General features: G+C 44.1%; 2 pseudogenes; both read left to right on the top strand.

Annotated features, from left to right (window-relative positions):
* The first annotated feature begins 878 nt into the window (after window positions 1-878).
* Window positions 879-1,814, top strand: Gm3774 (annotated as a pseudogene).
* Window positions 1,815-6,388: 4,574 nt separating this feature from the next.
* On the top strand, window positions 6,389-7,215 carry Gm4157 (annotated as a pseudogene).
* The last annotated feature ends 2,411 nt before the right edge of the window (window positions 7,216-9,626 follow it).

Here is a 9,626-nt window from a genome sequence, read left to right as displayed (position 1 = left end):
ATTACATGGCCCACAAACCCCACTTCAGCTCTGGGGGTGTTCAACATCCTCTTCCATGTACCCACACACACAATCAAAATGAAATTTAATAATAACCTTACAACAAACAAATAAACAAACAAACAAACAAAAAAAAAAAGCAAAACCTCAGTGGATCTGTCAAAGAATAGGAGGACAGGGAACAGCTAGAACTTGAGGGGCAAGCTGAATGGAAACAAACTGGAGATGAAACTAGAGATTTGGGCACAGTTAGATATATAGGTAAGGGAGGGTGGTAAATTTACTAAGCAGTGATAATATGAAAAATGGAGAAGTGAGTCAAACAGGAGTGTGTGTTCAGGAACAGAGGGAGAGAGACCTGGGGAGATACCACTTTCCTTGAAATACAACATTCAGGGACATGGGGAGATTAGAAGTTTTAGGTACAATCCTTCCCTAAAGAATAAATCTGTTATAGTGTGTGGTGGCAAACGCCTTTAATCCCAGCACTTGGGAGGCAAAGGCAGACAGATTTCTGAGTTTGAGGTCAGCCTGGTCTACAAAGTGAGTTCCAGGACAGCCAGGGCTATACAGAAAAACCCTGTCTTGAATAAATAAATAAATAAATAAATAAATAAATAAATAAATAAATAAACCAAACCAAACCAAACCAAACCAAACCAAACAAAACAAAACAAAACAAAAAATGGAATACAGCTGTGAACAATAAGCTAATCTCTAGTTAGGTCAATTCACTGCAGACTTCTATGTTTCCAGGTAATGTTCAATTCAAATATTGAGAAAAACAAAACACCAGAAAACCATTATGACTTTGAGTATACATCTATCCCCACCCCCAAGCCCCCACCCCAATCCTTCTTTGGTACTGTAAACTTAACATGGGAATGAACGGTGTAAAAATCAATCAAATCTGTGGGGCAATAAGGAGTTCAAAGTCATCAGGAAAGGAAGGCAGGATGGCATATGTAAGGCTGTCTCAAAACTAAACAGAAAGAAAAACCAGCCAAATGCAAAGTAAGACACTGACAACAGGCTGGAGAGATGGCTCAGCAGTTCAGGCACTTGCTGTTTTTCCAGAAGTTCCAGGTTCTTTTCCCAGCAACCACATGGTGGCTCACAACCATAGATAATGAGATCTGATGCCCTTTCCTGGTATGTCAGTCACACTGTACTCATGTACAAAAAGAAAAATAAACAAAGACACTAAAAAGTATAGAAACAGTGAGGTGGTTATGGCCTGTGTGGTGTGTGGGTATGTGCCTGTGGTGCTTATGCGTGTGCAATACTCTGCTTGTTTGTTGTCAATGACTTCCCCCTTCCCTCCACACCTCCTCTCCCTGACCCCCACTGCAGTGGCCACTCAGTGTGCCTTAGGAATTGAGTAATTACAATGACATCAAGGTAGAGAGAAAAGCTGACAAGAAGGCTCACTATAATGCAATGGAATGAAAATGTAGGGACCACATCAAAGACAGCTTTAACCTTTTGCGGAGCTCAGTCACGTTACTCCAAGGAGAGAATGGCATCCTGGGCTCAAATCCTAGACAAAGCAACAGAGTATATCCAATATATGCAAAGGAAAAACCATACGCACCAGCAAGACATTGATGACCTCAAGAGGCAGGATGCTCTTCTGGAGCAACAAGTCCGTGCACTGGAGAAAGCAAGATCAAGTGCCCAACTGCAGACCAACTACCCCTCCTCAGACAACAGGGTGGCACCGTCTCCGTCTTCAATGTGGGTTCAGACTCCAGCTCAGAGTCCCGAGCCTGAAGAGCCCCAGCAGGAAGAAACTCCCTATGGAGGCCAGCTAAGCTATGCAGGCAGGGCAGCAATAAAACTGTCCATCACTTCCTCTTTCAGTTCATCATTAGAACCCTCAGAACCATAGAGAAGACTCTTTATTTTCCTTTTCTCTTTATTGTTATTTTTGCATAGAAACTCTTAGACAGCAGTGCTCATCCCCTTCCCTGTGTCCACTATTTTTAAATGTATTCCCTTCGAGGGTTCCTGTCCCCACCAGACATTTTAAACCAAATCACCCTAACTTGGCAGCTCTTTCTGTGGAGGACAGAGGGATGGCCAGATCTGTACACGATGTCCTGCCTACAGTACCAGCTCCTCCAGCCCTCAGCGTCTGGAGGATGCCTGCTCTGCTAGGCTCCTCTCCCAGTCTCCCCTCACCCCTGTTTGGTGGACTTTTGTGACTCTCTGAACTGCTCTACTCTGAGAAGAAGACCAAATTGGAATAATGAGAACTAACCCGCTTTACTTTGTAAGGATTATTTTTTGGAAAATCTGTCTCTCCTGTTGAAGACTGGATTCTTGAGGAAGTTTGTGTGGTAGAAAAGGAGAGCGGGGACAGATTTGCAGCACCCTTGGTGCAGTCACTCTTCAGCTGTTTCACCCTGCAGACTCAGCCTTTCAGAAGGCCACAGGATGCTGGTATGTATGTATAGAAGGCAGCAGCAGTGAAACAAAGGCTCTCAGTGGAGTAGGGGTGGCTTTGTAGTTGGGGCAGGGAGGGAGTTTTAGGTGGGGTAGAGGTTTTGTATTAAGGGCCAGTCACAATGTTTTGATATTTATTTCCTGCTACTGAAATTTGAATCTGAATGGAATGCCCCTATTTCTGATGATGTTGATTTGTAAAGTGACAGATTCATGAAGTAATGATCAAATCTTCATTCTTTCTGTGTGTATTTCTAAGAAATAGAGCCAACTATTTTGTTTGTATACTCCATGGCTAGTCCCAGAATGCAAGTCTGGCCCAGTATTCAAAGCTTAATGTGAAGCAACACACCAACAGGCTACAAATCACCATCACATTGATTAATGCAACTGATGGATTCCAACACTGAGTAAGAGAAAAAGCTCAGGGAGTAGCAGGAAGTCCCCTACTCTTACTACACATACATTCTCACACACCACCTACCTGCTACTTTTAAGGACATGCCTCATCTCCTTAAAATATACGAGGAGCTTGCAAGGCCAACAGCCCTGACCACTGTGCTTACCTGAACAGATGCTTGGGGAAAGGTGCTGCTTCCCTGGCCACAGCTCCTGCCCATGCTCCAGTTGATACAGCAGCTCGAGTTTAGCAACAGTATACCCTTCAAGGAGAGACTGTAGGCACATGGACTTTTTTTTTTTTTTTAAATAAAGACCCTCAATATCATCTAGGATTTCAAGACCAGTATTTGATCTTGGAATGAAGCTGCTCTAAGGAATACACACAAAATTAACATGTGAGACTTGGAAACTTTTGTAACTTTTCCTTAAGAGTATGTCAAAAACTGTAAAAGGTGTGCCTAGTAGGACAAGACTATAATCTAGCTACTAGAGGCTGAGGCAGGAAGATAGCAAGGCCAAGGCTGTCTGAAAGATGTACTGAGACCTTGGTTTGAAATAAAAGAGAGGGCCTGGGGTCTAGTGAGATGGCTCATCAGGTAAGAGCACTGACTGCTCTTCTGAAGGTCCGGAGTTCAAATCCCAGCAACCACATTGTGGTTCACAACATTCGTAATGAGATGTGACTTGCTCTTCTGGTGCTTCTGAAATTAGCTATAGTGTACTTATGTATAAAAATAAAGAAATCTTTGGGCTGGATGGAGTAGGGCCTGACCTTAGCGAGCAGAGGTCCTAAAGATTCCATTTCCTACAACCACAAGAGGGCTCACAACCATCTGTACAGCTACGGTGTACTCAAATACATACATACATCTTAAAAAAAAAAAAAAAAAAAAAAAAGAGGGACCCAGATACAGAGCTCAGGGCTGAAGTGTTTGCTTACCCTTGTACTAGAGTGGGGTGGAAAACAGTATTTTAATGCTGCTTAAGTTTTGTCAACTTGACACAGACCTAGACATATTTTGGAAGAGGAACCTCAACAGAGGAAAGAAAAAACCCTAGCAAGTTGACTTGTAGTGAGTAAGCTTTATTTATGGTTTTTTGAGACATGATTTCTCTGTGTGCCTGTCCAGGAACTCTCTCTATAGACCAGGCTGACCTTGAACTCAGAGATCCACCTGCCTCTGCCTCACTGGGGTTAAAACATGCTTCACCTCCACCCAAGTGGGGTACTTTTTAACTAGTGATGAGGTTCCAGCCCACTCTGGGTGGTGCTGCCTCCACTTCTGAGCAGGTGGTTCTGTGTTGTGTAAGCAGGTTTAGCAAGCCATAAGGAACAGCAACTTTCCTTCAAGGCCTCTGCTTCAGTTCCTCCTTCCAGATTCCTGTCTTGAGTTCCCACCGTGGCTTCTGCTGATGGCAGTCTGTTACCTACCTAGAAGATGAATCTTTTCCTGCCCACATTGCTTTTGGTCATGGTGTTTTATCACAGTAATAGAAACCCTAACTAAGATACATTTATAACCTGTATTTATAGGACATGTAAGGGGCAAAAAAAAAAAAAAAAAAAGGAAAAAGAGTAATCTGTATTTTAGGTCATTTTATGGCTGAAATATTTAAGGGAGAATTTAGGAGTAAAACTTGCATATTTAAAACATCAAAGATTTCCATTCAAACAAAGAATGAGTATTACTTCCTGTTCCTGTGCTATGAAGAAAGACTTAAGGCTGGGTAATATAATAATAATAAAAATTCAGAGTCTGGCTTATTGACACACACTTTTGATCCCAGCACTCAGGAGGCACAGACAGGTAGATATCTATCAGATCAAGGCCAGTCTGGTCCGCATAGTGAGTTCTAGGCCAGCCAAAGTTACATAGTGCCAAAAAACCAAACATACAAAAGAAACTGGCCAGCTAGCCCCTATAACAGCAGTATACTGGCTAGTTTATATCAACTTGACACAAGCTAAAGCAGTGGCTCTCAACCTCTAATATTGTCACCCTTTAATACAGTTCCTCATGTTTAGTGAACCAACCCCAGCCATAAAATTATTTTTATTGCTACTCATAACTGTAATTTTGCTACTCTTATAAATCATAAGTATCTGTGTTTTCTGATGGTCTTTGACAACCCTTGTGAAAGGTTTGTTCAACCCCCAAAAGGGCCCGACCCACAGGTTGAGAACACCTTTGAGCTAGAACCTTTGCACTGAAGGGAATCTTACCTGAGAAAATGCCTCCATAAGACGGGGCTGAAGGCAGACAAGCCTATAGGGCATTTTCCTAATTAGTAATTGATGGATGATTAGTGATTATGGGTGGTGTCAACCCTGGTCCTGATTCTATAAGAAATAGGCTGAGCAAGCCAAGAGGAGCAAACCAGTAAGCAGCACCCTTCATGGCCTCGGCTCCTGCCTCTAGGTTCCTGCCCTGTTTGAGTTCCTGTCCTGACAGCTTTAGATGATGAACTATGATGTGGAAGTGTAAGCCAAATAAACCCTTTCTTCCCTATGTTGCTTTGGTCATGGTGCTCCATCATAGCAATAGAAACCATAACTAATTCACCTGGTATCGGGGAGGCTGAGGCAAATAGGCTGCACTGCCACAAGTCTGAGGCCAAGGTGGGTTACACCATAAGTTCAAAGCCAGCCTGGGCTATAATGTTAGACCTTATATTTTAAAACAAACAAACAAACAAACATACAAACAAACAGCACAATAACAAACCATACTTGGTGTAGTAGAACACTCCTTTAATTCCAGAACCCAGGAACACAGGAAAGTGGACCTTTGAGTTCAAGGCCATCCTGGTCAATACTGTGGACCTATTTCAAAACAAACAATAACATGCCCCCCACACCCCCAAAAAAGCAGGGCAGGCTGACAGACACTTGCCTCCAAGCCAGCCCTTGATCCCCAGGATAAGTGGTAGGGAGAAGTAACTCCTGCAAGCTTTCCTCTGAGCTCTATGCATCCCAGCATAAATGTGCACACTCATACACAAGTATAGTTATAGGACTGGTGAGATGGCTCAACGGGTAAGAGCACTGACAAAAATCAAATCAAAGCAACCACATGGTGGTTCATAACCACCCATAATGAGATCTGATGCCCACTTCTGGTGCATCTGAAGTCAGCTACAGTGTACTTATGTATAATAATAAAGAAATCTTTGGGCTGGAGCAGTCAGGGACTGAGCAAGCAGGGCCAACCAGAGCAAGCAGTGTTGACCAGAGGGAGCAGGAAGTCCTAAAAATTCAATTCCCAACAACCACGTGAAGGCTCACAACCATCTGTTCAGCTACAGTGTACTCACATACATAAAATAAATAAATATATCTTTAAAAACACATACACTACAATCCTAGCACTTGGGAGATGGGGGCAAGATAATAAAGAATTCAAGGTCACCCTCAACTATTCAAGGACAGCCATGAGATAGAAAATCAAGTCTTGAGTCGGTAGCAGGGTGAAAAGCGGCTACAATGCTGAGCAGAGGAGGTAGAAATCTGATTTACAGAAGCAGCTTGGTATGCACCATGGCCGGGAGCACCACCATCAAGGCAGTAAAGCTCATGATCCAGGTTCTGCAGCAGCAGGCTGATGATGCGAAAGAGAGGGCTGAGTGCCTAGAGCAGGAATTGGAGGGAGAAAGGCAGGCCTGGGAGCAGGCTGAAGCTGAGGTGGCCTCCTTGAACTGCAGGATCCAGTGGGTTGAAGGGAAGCTGGACCGTGCCTAGGAGCGCCTTGCCACTGCTTTGCAGAAGCTGGAGGAAGCGGAGAAGGCTGCAGATGAGAGTGAGAAAGGTATGAAGGTGATTGAAATAAGGGGTTTAAAAGATGAAGAAAAGATGGAACTCCAGGAATTCCAGCTAAAGGAAGCAATGCACATTGTAGAAGAGGCAGATAGGGTGTATGAAGAGGTGGCTCATAAGTTGGTGATTATTGAAGGAGAATGGGAAAGCATGGAGGAACGTGCTAGGCTGGCAGAGACCCTCTGGCAGAGGCCCGTTCCCGAGAGTTGGAAGAGCAGATCAGACTGATGGGCCAGAAACTGAAGTGTCTGAGTGCTGCTGAAGAAAAGTACTCTCAAAAAGAAGACAAGTATGAAGAAGAAATAAAGATTCTTACTGATAAACTCAAGAAGCCAGAGACCCCTGCTGAGTTTACTGAAAGATCGGTAACCAAACTGGAGAAGACCATTGATGACTTGGAAGATAAACTGAAGTGCCCCAAAGAGGAGCATTTCTATACACAAAGGATGCTGGACCCTGCTGGACCTGAGCTAGAAGTAAACCTTCCCCATTCCTGCCCCGCGGCCACTCCTCCCTCTGACCTTGACTCTGCCAGAGGACAGCATCCCTGAAGCTGACTTTGAAACTGAGGGCTGATCTTTTTAACTGAAGGCTGCTTTCCCTCCTGCCACCCCCTCTACTCCTCTTGTCTTTTGCACAAACCTGTGTCAGCCTCTTCCCAGAGTTCCAGCGGGAGGGGCTGAACACCTTTTGGAACAATATTTAAGGGACTGTGAGCACAACACAGTGTCTTCAATGCAGTTGTGATATGCACATTGTGATTACTTTCTGTCTTAGCAACCATTTTGAACATTCCAAGCACTTCTGCTGCTTGGAGCAGCACATTTTAGCCTAATGGATACTGTCTCGCCATGGAGGAGAAACCCAGGATTGGGCCTGCCTTCCTGAGAGCCAGCAGAGCTTAGGCAGGCTCCTCTGTGGGAGAGCTCAGTGCTCTGCACCAAGTCTTAGCCAGACAACAGGGAGATTCTAGGAAGTCAGCCAAAAACAAAAAGCTGTTCCGGGCTGTGAAGGTTTTCAGCTTTGGTTTCTTTGAACAACTTTACCCTTATTTTTATTTTGTACTTTTTCCATCAGATGTGACCAAATAAGACAGTGAGAAATCTGAGAAGCCCCACCTCCCATGGCCTCATGAATGTTAGGCAAACGTGCTACCATTTAGCCCCAGCCCTGAGACCAAACTTGTCGCAGCTCTATCCCTTTCCTAACTGTTCAAAGATGGGTCATGCCGCCCCTTAGTGTTGTGCTGACCTCTTAGAGGTCACCTGCCCCCACCGTAGACAGGGAAAGAAAATTGTGTTTGTGCCACTGATTTAGCCACATGAACATCATCTCATCGCCCTTTCCTGAAGCTGAGGTCTCTAAAGTGCCATCTCATTGTGCTTTGTATCAGTCAGTGCTACAGAAATCTTGAATAGCTTATATGAAAAAAAAAAAGTTTTAAAATTTTACATTATTTTGATTTTTTTTTTGTTTTTTGTTTTTGTTTTTTGGGGGTGGGTTAGCTTGGCCAAGCCATTGGCAGTGAGAATTCTTTGCAGTCTGTGGGCTAGTGGTGTGCTGATTTTTAAAGTGTCCCCACCTGTAGTGGCTATTCCTGGTTGTCAACTTGACTATATTTGGAATGAACTACAATCCAGAATTGGAAGGCCCACCAGTGACCCTTATCTAGAGGCTTGGAGATAGAAGATTCTGATCTGGATCTTGGTATGGAGATCTTGAGGCATAGTGGCTATGAATTCCAGAAGACTAAATCTCTGACTTCAAGGTAATCTGGGATTAAAGGTGTGGTGGAACACGCCTTTAATCTGGGCTATACCTTCTGTTGGAGACAATATAAGGACATTGGGAGAAGGGAGTCTTGCTCTTGCTCCTTAGCCTGCTTGGTGTGTGAGACTGAGTAACTGCTAGATCCTTGGACTTTCATTCACAGCTACTACTGAATCTATACATGGTATTCTACACAGTATTGCTTCTGACCAAGGAACTCATTTCACTGCCAGAGAAGTGCGACAGTGGGCCCATGATCATGGAATTCATTGGTCTTACCATGTTCCCCATCATCCTGAAGCAGCTGGTCTGATAGAAAGATGGAATGGCCTTTTGAAGATGAAGTTACAGCACCAATTAGGTGGTAACAGCATGGAAGGCTGGGACATAGTTCTTCAGAAGGCAGTATATGCTTTGAATCAGTGTCTGATATATGGTACAGTTTCCCCCATAGCCAGGATCCATGGGTCCAGGAATCAGGGGTGGAAAAGGGAATAGTTCCACTTACTATCACTCCTAGTGACCCTCTAGGAAAATTTTTGCTTCCTTTCCCCATAATTTTAGGTTCTACTGGCCTAGAAGTTTTGGCTCCAGACAGGGGAGTGCTCCTACCAGGAGCTACAACAATCATTCCATTGAACTGGAATCTCAGACTTCACCCTGGTTATTTTGGGCTTCTAATGCCCTTAAACCAACAGGCTAAAAAAGGAGTAACAGTGTTAGGAGGGGTGATAGATCCAGATTACCATGGGGAAATTGGATTACCTCTTCACAATGGAGGTAAGCAAGATTATGTCTGGAGTGTAGGAGATCCCTTAGGGTGTCTCTTAGTACTACCATGTCCTGTGATTAAAGTCAATGGGAAACTACAACAGCCTAATCCAAGTAGGATGTCAAAGGACACAGACCCATCAGGAATGAAGGTATGGGTCAATCCTCCAGGAAGTGAGCCAAGACCTGCTGAGTTGCTGGCTGAAGGTGAAGGAAATTCAGAATGGGTAGTAGAGGAACATCCCTCCATGGCCTCTGCATCAGCTCCTGCTTCCTGACCTGCTTGAGTTCCAGTCCTGACTTCCTTTGGTCATACAGCAGTATGGAAGTGTAAGCTGAATAAACCCTTTCCTCCCCAACTGCTTCTTGGTTATGATGTTTGTGCAGGAATAGAAACCCTGACTAAGACACCACTCAATTG

This window comes from Mus musculus, chromosome 7 (genome assembly GCF_000001635.26).
Source record: "Mus musculus strain C57BL/6J chromosome 7, GRCm38.p6 C57BL/6J".
Classification (NCBI taxonomy): Eukaryota; Metazoa; Chordata; class Mammalia; order Rodentia; family Muridae; genus Mus; species Mus musculus.
Note: the sequence above shows the minus strand (reverse complement) of the source record. Positions and strands in the feature narration are given on the sequence as shown.